Source organism: Aquarana catesbeiana, linkage group LG03 (genome assembly GCF_042186555.1).
Source record: "Aquarana catesbeiana isolate 2022-GZ linkage group LG03, ASM4218655v1, whole genome shotgun sequence".
Lineage (NCBI taxonomy): Eukaryota > Metazoa > Chordata > Amphibia > Anura > Ranidae > Aquarana > Aquarana catesbeiana.
In genome coordinates this window covers 32,525,907-32,538,298 of record NC_133326.1, presented here as the reverse complement: position 1 = coordinate 32,538,298, position 12,392 = coordinate 32,525,907, and positions in this window count along the sequence as shown.

Genomic DNA, 12,392 nt, shown 5'->3' with positions numbered 1-12,392 from the left:
CAGCCTAACAGGACTAGATAGGTTCGTTTTAGATTGTGGATGCCTGTAGATTTAGAGATTTTAATATTAGGGTGAACTTTATATTTGTGTGCGCCAGTGATATGGCGACAAACTTCAATACCCTATATTTTTTATAGGCAACACATTAAAAGCCCTGAATAGGTCATAAGTTTAGTGTTACGGAGGAGGTCTGGTGCTAGAGATTTTGTTGTCATTCTGGTGTGAGTGGCAATATGTAACATGTATATCGCAATCTGCGTTTTCATGCATAGGCGCCAGAGTGCACTGCCAAAAAATGTGTTTGTTTTCGTTTCAATCGTTTTATTTTTATTTTTTCGTTTTTCGGGTCATTCGTTATGATTGCAATTCATAAATTCGGAAATTCGTTAATTTGCCAATTCGAAAATTTGTAAATTCGAAAATCCTAAAATAAGAAAGGAAATCCAAAAATTCTAAAGAATAACTAACTAACTAATAATAACTAACTATTAAATTATAGGCATTGGAATTTCCTTTCAAATTTGGCTGTTCGTGAACGTAATAAATACTAATTTATTCGAAGTTACCAATTATCCGAAATAACAAATGCCGCATCTAAAGAAATGGAAGGGAACAAATTAATAATTAATAATAATAATAATAATAATAATAATAATAATAATAATAATACAAAGTTTGTATTATTATTATTGTTATTTATTTTTAATTTGTTACGTTCCATCCGTTTAGATGCGGCATTCGTTATTTCGGATAATTCGTAACTTCGAATAAATTCGTAATCGTTACGTTCACTAACAGCCAAATTTGAAAGGAAATTCCAATACCTATAATTTAATAGTTAGTAATAGTCAAGTTATTATTAGTTAGTTATTATTTCAGATTTTCGAATTTTCACATTTTCAAATTCCAAATTTCAAATTTTACGAATTTTTTAATTTACAAATCTATGAACATTCTAATATTCGAATTAACAAATTTTTGGAAAAATTCGTCAAACGGGTTTTCGCTAATTCGGATATTTCCAAATTAACGAATTTGCCGAAATTTGTTAATAAAACGAATTTGGAATGAAAAAATGCACATGTCTAATAGGCGCCTACGACATGTGCCTTTTTGTTTGTACATGCATATATGTGGGGGTGAGTGGTTCAAAACATTTTTTGGGGGGAGAATTTATGGGCTTGGGTATAACTTTAATTTTTTACAATTTAAAAAAAATATATATTTTTTTTACTTAAAGTGATACTAAAGTCATGATTTAAAAACGAATAAAAATAACAAACATGTTATACTTACCTGCTCTGTGCAGTGGTTTTGCACAGAGCAGCCCAGATCCTCCTCTTCTTAGGTCCCTGGCTGGAGCTCCTGGCTCCTTTCTCCTGCCGAGTGCCCCCACAGAAAGCAGCTTGCTATTGGGGCACCCAAGCCGAGATGCAGCTTTGTGTGTCCATTCCTCTCTCTCCTGATTGGCTAGTTGACTTTGATTGACAGCAGCGGGAACCAATGGTGCAGTGCTGCTGTCTCAGCCAATCAGAAGGGAGAAGCACAGACGGCCGAGGCACTCATGGATCGAGATGGGGCTCAGGTAAGTATTAGGGGGGCTGAATGGTGGCTGCTGCACACAGAAGGTTTTTTATTCTAATGAATAGAATGCCTTAACCTCCCTGAAGGTATTCCCGAGTGTGGCTCGGGGTGGATTTTCAGTACCAAAAGCGGTATCCCCGAGCCAGACTCGGGATCGCATCCCAGGATCCAGGTACAGCGTACTTACCTTGTCCCCAGGATCCTGCGATGTCCCCTGCTGTGTGCGGTGGCTGTGTCTCCGCTCGATTCATCACAGAGCCAAGCTCCGTTCCCTGAGAGCGCTGTGACGCACGGGGATGGAGCACGGCGCCAAATTCAAAAAGTGAAACACACACAATACATACAGTATACCGTAATCTTACAGATGACATTACTGTATGAAATTATTTCACATCCCTTTTGTCCCCAGTGGTTTGTCCAGTACCCTGCATGCAGTTTTATATTATATACAGTGGAACTCGGATTGCGAGTAACGCGGTTAACGAGCGTTTCGCAATACGAACACTGTATTGAGAAATCGTAAAACAAGCACGATTCAGGCCAAAGCGGTTTGCAGTACCGCTTTTGGCCTGAGGTGGGGGGGCGCCAGAGCCGAGCAAAGGTCTGCGACGTTCGGAAATGCACGGAAAGGCCCGAGGACAGCACTGCTGACCTTGGCAAATGTCGGGTAGGAAGTCTTTCCGACATTTACCGAGGTCAGCTGAAGTGTCCTCGGGCCTTTTCGGCCGTTTCCATGGCTCTCCGACACCCCCCCCGCCTCTGGCCGCATGCGGTATTGTATCCCATTGAAGTCAATGCGGAAGAAATTATTTTTGTTTCCATTGACTTCAGTGGGAAAACTCGCTTTGACATGCGAGTACTTTGGATTACGAACATACTCCTGGAACGGAGTATGCTCGCAATCCGAGGTTCCACTGTATATTGTTTTTTCTACCTGGAAACTGGAGATTGTCCATAGCAACCAAAACCCTCACTTTACATCAAAAGCGGTTTTAGATCAGCTAGAAAACAGAGATAATAAATTAGAATCACTTGCAGAATTGAGCGATAGTGATTTGTGGGGAAATCTGTCACCAAACACTGAAAAGTAATGACAGCGACAATTTTGCAACTGAGCAAATTTCAGTGTTTTTGATTTGATTACATTATTGAATTATTTTTATTATTATTATATTATTATTTGTTATAATTATTTATAGTTATTTATTAAATTATAATGTATGATTTCGTGTTTCAAACTTTATCATACCCGGGATGTCTACTAGACTCTTGTTTGGACAGATTTAAGTGTGTTATTCCTAAGAATTACAGGCTTACAATATAAAAACCAAATTTCTATGCAAAAGAATTGTACCGCTTTGAGCATCAAAAATCTGAAATAATCATACCGCCAGGGAGGTTAAGATGAAAAACCTTCTGCCTTTATAACCACTTTCACTTTTTTTTATCACATAGGGGACAAAAAAGATTTCTTGGTGACAGGTTCTGTTTAATGAGACATCCAGGGTCTTGTCTCCCCTGTGCTCCACTGAATGTAATGTAATGCAGATTGCACTGCATTACATTGTTTCCCGGGTGTGCTGGCCGGAGACATCGAGAGGCGGACCCAGAAGTGACGTCAAGCGCGTCGCTTTCTGAGCCAGCAACAAGGAGGGGCGGAGAGTGCGCGTGTGTCCACTTTGCTCCCTCCCCCCTACACGGCAGCACCTGCTATGTTGGTCCTGGGTCCGCAGGTGGGCAAGCGGGACCCGGCATACATAGCAGGGGTGCACGCATACGACGTACAGACATGACAGCGAAAGGGTTAAAGTGACACTAAACAGAGAAATGCCATAATTCATTCACATAAACCATATAAATAGCAAACCACTTTAACTTTCAAGTAACACTAAACAATATTTTTATTCTTAAAAAATAATCCATACACATCTACTATTTAAAGAAGAAATCCAGGCATGGGTATTTTATACATGGGTAAATCGATCCAGCTTGGACTGATGTAACTATGAATAGGCCATACCTGGCTGATGCTCCTGGAAGCATCCCACTCTCTACCTCATCCAATGAAAAAACACTTTGCATTTATTCAGAAAAGCATCCTCTGAATGGCACCTGCGCCAAGTGGCTGACCTCCTGTGTGCAGAATGCAGCAGGGCAGCTGTTTGTGTGGGACCCAGAAGCAAGTGGAGATCACTGAAGTAACGGTGCCTAATCCAGTGATTTTCTGGAATTTATCTTTAAAGGCCCTGTAATCTGTTTTTTCTTCATTACTCATTACTAAACCGAGGAGTAGGGATGAGCTTCGAGTTCGACTCGAACATCGGCCGTTCGCCAGTTTGCCAAACAGCGAACAATTTGGGGTGTTCGCGGCAAATTCGAAAGCCGCGGAACACTCTTTAAAAGTCTATGGGAGAAATCAAAAGTGCTAATTTTAAAGGCTTATATGCATGCTATTGTCATAGGAGTGTTTGGGGACCCGGGTCCTGCCCCAGGGGACATGTATCAATGCAAAAAGAGGTTTTAAAATTGTCAGTTTTTTCGGGAGCAGTAATTTTAATAATGCTTAAAGTGAAACAATAAAAGTGTAATATTCCTTTAAATTTCGTACCTCGGGGGTGTCTATAGTATGCCTGTAAAGGGGCGCATGTTTCCCTTGTTTAGAACAGTCTGACAGCAAAATGACATTTCAAAGGAAAAAAAGTCATTTAAAACTACTCGTGGCTATTAATGAATTGTCGGCCCGACAATACACATAAAAGTTCATTGATAAAAACGGCATGGGAATTCCCCACAGGGGAACCCCCGAACCAAAATTTTTTTTAAAATGGCGTGGGGTCCCCCTAAATTCCATACCAGGCCCTTCAGGTCTAGTATGGATATTAAGGGGAACCGCACGCCAAAATAAAAAAAAAAAAACGGCGAGAGGGAAAAATCCATACCAGACCCTTATCCGAGCACGCAACCTGGCAGGCCGCAGGAAAAGAGAGGGGGATGAGAGAGCACCCCCCCACTCCTGAACCGTACCAGGCCACATGCCCTCAACATTGGGAGGGTGCTTTGAGGTAGCCCCCCCAAAGCACCTTGACCCCATGTTGATGAGGACAAGGGTCTCATCCCCACAACCCTTGGTCAGTGTCTGTGGGGGTCTGCTGGCAGGGGGCTTATCGGAATCTGGAAGCCCCCTTTAACAAGGGCACCCCCAGATCCCGCCCCCCCTGTGTGAAATGGTAACGGGGTACAAAAGTACCCCTACCATTTCACAAAAACAGTGTCAAAAATGTTAAAAATGACAAGAGACAGTTCTTGACTATTCCTTTATTTAAAGTCTTCTTCTTTCCATCTTCTTCAGGTCTTTTTTTTTTGCATTGATCCATGTCCCCTGGGGCAGTACCCAGGTCCACAAACACTTTTTATGATAATAACTTGCATATAAGCCTTTAAAATTAGCACTTTTGATTTCTCCCATAGACTTTTAAAGGGTGTTCCGCGGCTTTCGAATTTGCTGTGAACATCCCAAATTGTTCGCTGTTTGGCGAACTGGCGAACAGCCGATGTTCGAGTCGAACATGAGAAAAAAAAACCTCCCTAGCAATACACACTAAATTGAGCATGTGCAGAGTGCCCCCTAGCCTCTGTGCTATCCAGAGATGGTTTGGGGGCTCTAGAAGAAGGGGAGGTTCAGAGAAGACAGGATCCAACTGCCTTTATACACAGTGCAGAGGATTAACCCCTTAGGTTCCACTGAGTATAACAAGCATGCTTTACTGCATATACAGACTGATTTTACTGTTGTGGGTTTAGTAACACTTTAAATTGTTTCTTACTTTGTTTTACTGCCTCCTTACAACGTCTTCTGTAGGCAACCAAATCTCTCCTCTTACCCTTCATGTACATTGGTTTGGAATGAGCAGTGCACGTTAGTTGCGGTAATGTGCACTCTTCTATGCACGCCACGCATCTCATAGTCCATTCTGGGAGCAAGCAAGAGAGGGTAGCTACATTCTTACATATAGTGGGACCATAGAAAATTAACTTAGCATCTAACAGGAAGTCAGATAAAAAAAAAAAAGGAGATTTGAAGGAGGCTAAGAACAATAGAAGTTATTTTAGGAGTTAAGATAAAGAATAAATACTTTACTTTTTTCTCTATATCCACTTGTCAATCCAGAGCCACTGCCTTATAGTAAAGGAATAGCACTCTGAAGAGAGGAGTATACATCTTGACAACGTGCCAATAGATTGTTACACATGCCAAATGAATCACAGAGATCAAATGAAACCTTGCAATCACAGGTCAGATGTTTCTGATTTTTAAGGATTGCCACTTTACAAGTCATTACTTTGACTTGATATCTAAACTACCGCATGAACAGGTATATTTGTAATCTAAACGGAATGAATCTATGAGCTGCAGGTCCTTGGGTCTTGCTATTGCATAGTTTGGAGATACCTTGAAGCCAGTACTTACAATACATTAGTGGATCATTATAATTGCTTTAATTCTGTTGCTAAATCCACTTTACTAGTAACAATCAGTTGGAATGAATTTTTCAACAAACTGATATTGGTAAAACAAAAGGTGATTGGGTCACCATAGTTCACCTGGAAGCAAATGGCTGCTCAGCAAATTTTGACTTTGTCTCCTGAAATTGATTTTGGCCTCAATCCCTTCTGTATCCTAAGCCTTGTGTCACGTACCTGGTTGAGGTTGAGCTGATGGGAGGGCTTTCCCTTACATCTCCTGTCCTGTTTCTCCTGAAGGTGGAGACAGGATGTAACAGGGCACAGAGTGGCATGGGTGCCTGGTTGGAGATCCTGGACAGAAGGTACTTGCAACAGGTGCCAAGCATCGGGCAGATTTGTGGACTGGCAGATGCAGATACACGCCAACAGGTGCAGAACAGCAGGCAGACTGGTGGACTGGCAGGTGCAGATACACAGCAGCAGCAGGTGCAGGACAGAAGACAGCAACCAAGCTGGTGAGCAGGCGGATGCAGGGGCTTGGGTGGTCAGGCAGGCTGAAGTCGGTAACGGCCAAGCAGCAGAGGTACAGAATCGTAGTCAAAAGCTAAGCCAGGGTCGGTATCAGGCGAGCAGAGAAGGCACCGGAACGATAGGCAAAAGGCAGAGTCGGGTCACAAGTCGGGTCACCAGTATGGTTTTAGGAGTAAGAAAGAGGTGGAAGGCGTGTGATCTAACGCATTGATCAAAATGTTACAGTATTCATATACAAAAAAGATAAATGTATACAAAAAGTATCTATGTATTCATAAAAACTAGGTTACAAATATACACATTAAAATTAGGAATTAGACATGCCCATACAAGGGCAAGCGCTAAAGGTGGGCTAACACGTTTCAAGGGGTTTCCTCTTCATCAGAGCCTTGAAGAACAACAAGAAAAGTCTGTACAATATGGTGGACCAACATAAAAGGGAGTGGCTAGTTGGGAGGTGTGTCACATGGTAAGTGATGGATTCTCCTAAGCTCTAAGGCTGTCCACATCCCAGCGCTCTATATAGCATAGAGAGATGTGATTCATATGTTCCTTATGGGAATTCCATACATGTCTGTCAGTTGTGCCTGCATCCAAGTTTGTAAGGAGGTTGCAGCCTGCATGCATCAGTTTGAGAACAGGAGGTAGTTGCTTCTGTGTGGGTTCTAAGTAACTCCAAAGAGTTGTCTTGTGTTGTAAAGAGGATATCAGCTGTCTCCCTGGTAAGGTATCAGGAACAAGCAGAGTCAAACAGGCCGGGTAAACACAGGAACAAGCACAGGATCTGGTCACAGACGTGGGAAGCTGACGACCACTCAGCAATCTTCAGTTTTTGAATAGGCAAGAGGGCGCCAAGTTTTCACGCAAATTCTTATGCGCATGTGAACCTCTAGTTGTCACTGGAGAATTCTTATTAGCAAATGCACATCTTCGTGCAGGTTTTTGTGTAGGACTATGCATACGATTTCCTTGACAAATTGTTATTGGCCATTGAAGTTGAATATCACATTGAATAGCCTATAGCAGTGATGAAGAACCTTGGCACCCCAAATGTTTTGGAACTACATTTCCCATGATGCTCACATACACTGCAGAGTGGATGAGCATCATGGGAAATGTAGTTCCAAAACACATGGGGTGCCAAGGTTCGCCATCACTGGCCTATAGCAAGGTAATAAGACTGCGGTATCTGGAGCCAACGTCTGATTTTGAGAGATGACGTAGAAATATGGGTGGTTTTCAAAGGATTAATGGGCTTTAAATTGCTAATGATAATTATGGAGGCGCCTTTCAATTTGTAAAAAAAATGTTAAATGTTTTTATTGTGTCCCTGGGACTTGAATGCCTCTCTCCACCCACAAGCGGAAAAATCCCCAGGGAAACCCTTCTCTTAGCTCCAGCGAATAGTAGCAGCATAGACCCCCCCCACCTCTGCCACAGGTGGACCCTTGATCAGCACAAGTAGAATCTTCAGCTGTACTGTCCAGATGGGCAGCAGCCCTTCAAGCTGGGATCTTTTCCTCCTGGACAAGAACCCTGTTGCCTTAGGTTCCACCCTATTTATGCACTCTCCCAGCCACTTCCTGGGCATCCTCCCCCAGGGATTGGCTGAAACATAAATATTCAGGCTGCTTGACACTCCCAACCCACTACATCCTGAAAGCCTCCAGAAAACAGGGGAAAGCAATCAAACCTACCTGTTTGTGAGCACTGTATTTATATATTTTGTCACTATGGTCAAGTGTTTAGCACTTTGTGTATAGCAGCTACATTCATTCTTTATCACCCATTTTCTACACCATTAGCGCGAGTTGATATATTTAGATGATATATTTTTTCCAATCAAACCTACCGCCTGCAGAGCCCAGAACAGCCCAAAGCAATCACAAACTGCTCAACTGATTACAGAAGAGCTACCAGAACTAAATTTACCTAACCTAACTAGAAACCTATCTAGGAGGGTGCTACATCCATATATAACTCTGACTACTGGGGTGGCACAGTGATGTAGTGGGTAGCACTCTTGCCTAGCAGTAAAAAGGGTCGCTGGTTCAAATCACAACCACGACACTACCTGCCTGGAGTCTGCATGTTCTCCCTGTGCCTGTGTGGGTTTCCTCCGGGTACTCAGGTTTCCTCCCACACTCCAAAGTCATGCTGGTAGGTTAATTGTCTTCTGTCCAAAATTGGCCCTAGTAGATGAATGGTAGCCTTGGATTGTGGGCTCCTTGAGGGTAGGGACCGATGTGAGTGTGCGATGTATGTGTGGAGCGTTGCGTAAATTGACAGTGCTATATAGGTACCTTAAATAAATGATGTATAATAGAGGAGCATCTTAATGAGACACAATGTACAGGGATAGGGACTACTGTAGACACACACCCACACTCACTCAGGTTGAACTGGATGGACTGGTGTCTTTATTTAACCTTACTAACTATGTAAATACTGTAATCTGCTCACAGTTTCCGCTCTAATTCATCCCAAAGGTGTTCTATTGGGTTGTGGTCAGGACTCTGTGCAGGCCAGTCAAGTTCCTCCACCCCAAACTTGAGCATCCATGTCTTTATGGATCTTGCTTTGTGTGCTTGTGCGCAGTCATGTTGGAACAGGAAGGGGCCATCCCCAAACTGTTCCCACAAAATTGGGAGCATGAAATTCTTCAAAATGTCTTGGTATGCTAATGCTTTAAGAGGTCCCTTCACTGGAACTAAGGAGCCAAGCCCAACCCATGAAAAACAACCCCACACCAGAATCCCCCCTCCACCAAATGATTTGGAACAGTGCACAAAGCAAGGTCAATAAATACATGAATGAGCGAGTTTAGGGTGGAGGAACTTGACCGGCCTGCACAAAGTCCTGACCTCAACCCAATAGAACACCATTGGGATCGATTAGAGAAGAGACTACGAGCCAGTCCTTCTTGTTCAACATCAGTGCCTGACCTCACAAATGCGCTTCTGGAAGAATAGCCAAACATTCCCATAGACACACTCCTAAACCTTGCAGACAGCCTTCCCAGAAGAGTTGAAGCTGTTATAGCCGCAAAGGGTGGGCCAACTCAATATTGAACCCTACGGACTAAGATTGGTATGCCATTAAAGTTTATGTGCGTGTAAAGGCAGGAGTCCCAATACTTTTGACAATATAGTGTATGTTGTATGCTATGCACTCCTGACCACTGCACTCTATAAACTGTGCTGTATGTTACATACCCAATGAGGGTCTTTTAAAAACCTGATTCAGATGTTTGTAGACTATAATATTTTGCTGCAGAGAAAAGACAGTCAGAAACATTTTCTGCTTCTCATCCATTTATTGCTAGGATTATCCTCACTAACTCACAAAAAAAATGTGTATTTAATTCAATCAAATGCCCTTTAATTATACTATATCCGAAAGAGACACAGATCTAACCTTAAAAAAACATGTGTTAATAGTTGTTATATGAATTTGGCCATTTCTTTTTTACTTGCACTCAGTATTCTATGTTTCTCTCATGCATATTTTACTATATGAAAAGTCATGTGTTACATTACCAGTTCCTTTCAACATAATAATACTTTTTAAGATTTAGTGAACACATTTCTTCTGAAAATCTATTGATCATATGACATTTTTCACATTTAGTAGCCTAATTACCCCACAATATTTTATGATTTGTCTGGGACCTTACCACTGGTTATATTATATTACATTTTTTTATTTTTATTTATATTTTTAATATACAACAAATTGTAAACTTTAGAACACTGATACAACAGTTGCATTTGTTTTTAAATAATTAGAAATACATAATTGTCTCTGTAATTGATATTTTTGGGGTTCTACAAAGTTTTCAGTTAAACAAACTTCAAAGGCACTGAGAAATGTAACAACTTTTTTTCCTGTTAATCAGTTTCTGGAATATCCTGCTCTTTTTTTCAGAATTCTTTGAACTCAGACATGAAAATGGTAATATTTTATCATGCACAACTTTTCTGTGCTCCAAATGTCAGCTAGAATATAGTATATGTATGATACACTATGAACACACATCTTGGTGTTAACCACAGAAAAAGAGTCTTGAATCGAATACATGAAAAAGTACAATATTACTTCACCTTACATCATTTTGGCATATGGTGGAACATATATGAAATATGGTGGTTCATTATATGAAAGCAGAGCTAGACAATGCTATCCTAATTGGAAGTTCATTGTCACCTCCACAACATCTGGAAACTCAATGAAATACAAATGAAAGCTCAACTCCCCCAAATCAACCGCCTCCTCAACTGGAGGGCCCCAAGGCAGTAAGTTTTGCTTAATTTTATTTTTATACTTATCTTTTTCAGAAGTCTTTAGACCAGTCATGTGACCAACTGGGTCCTCTTCAGTCTTCGTCCAACCATGCATGATCCCCTGTGATGCCGAGAGCAATGGTGGCATTATGTTGTCAGTGTAAGATGATAAAATACAGCCGATAAAACAGCCAACGCAATTCTGCCATTAGGCCTTAACCTGTTGCCGACTCACAGAATCATGTACCTGTACGTGATCCGTGCACAAGGGTAGGGGGCGTGCTTGCCCGCCAGCCCGGAAGCGTTGTGACTCTGTTCAGAACCAATCAATATTCAGGTCTAGGCCAATGGTTTATGGCCTGGATCTGCTGATCAGTTCTGACAAATCACAGAACCTCCTGTGTCTGTGTTTACATTAGTACAGTGTACAGATATTTTTTCTGATCACTGTATTAGCATACCTTCCAACATTTTGAGATGGGAATGATGGACGCCTACTAGCAAACGTATGTAGGCATAGGACACGCCCCCTGTCACATGCCCTTAAAGGAGAATTAACCAAAAAAAAAGGTTAACTAAATCCACAAGGGATTTTTTCTTACCACTACTATTCATTTATATTGGCTTTTAAAATTTACAAATGCAGCAATTTAGAATTTGGATGAAAGGTTTAGCACTGGGAAACACTTTTTGAAAGATAAAAAGTGCATTTTATATACATCTATATAGATCAGACCAAACTGAGAAATCAGGGACAGTTGGGAGCTATGTATTAGTGTCATGGGTGACGCCAGATAGCGTTTGTGTCAATTCGTGTGAATCCCAGACAGCGAGAGATTGTCCGCCACATATATTATCATATTTAACTCTTTGATTGCCAGTAACACTAACACAGACACACTACACACCTCCATTACTAGTATAGTCTGAACGGACCAATATTTTTGATCAGATCAGGACTGTACTAGCATCCTCAATAGTATAGTGTTCCCAAAAATGCAGCATTAGCAGGATCAGCCTCGACACCTGCCAGCACCTGCGTTTAGCCCCTCCGCCCCCCCAACAAGTGCAGTATTAGTAGATCATTGCCACTTCTGATACACAGTACACAAAACCACAGCGTTAGCAGAATCAGGCCTGATCTCTGGTAGCACTAGCATGTACATTTTTTTGTAGGGGTTCAAACATTCCTTGACAGCCAGGTGCTTTTTTACAAGTGAGTCGCATTAGGTACCTGTAAATTTATTGGCCAAAATGTCAAACGTAAGGTACACTAGTGAAGAGGCCTACCAGATTCTGAGCATGACAGATGAGAGCAACGGGAAGTCCTCACTGTCAGATTCAGGCTCAATATTCAAACCTGTAGAGAACAACAGCACCCTGACAGATAGCTCTGACAATGGAGTAGAGGTCCCTGTCATGGTCAGGCGTACGCAACACCCTCCCCCCGGTTGCTGAGGTTCCACAATCGCATGATGATTCCCGTATGCAGCAGAGTGACAGTACTAATGCCGCTCTAGCCTCTACCTT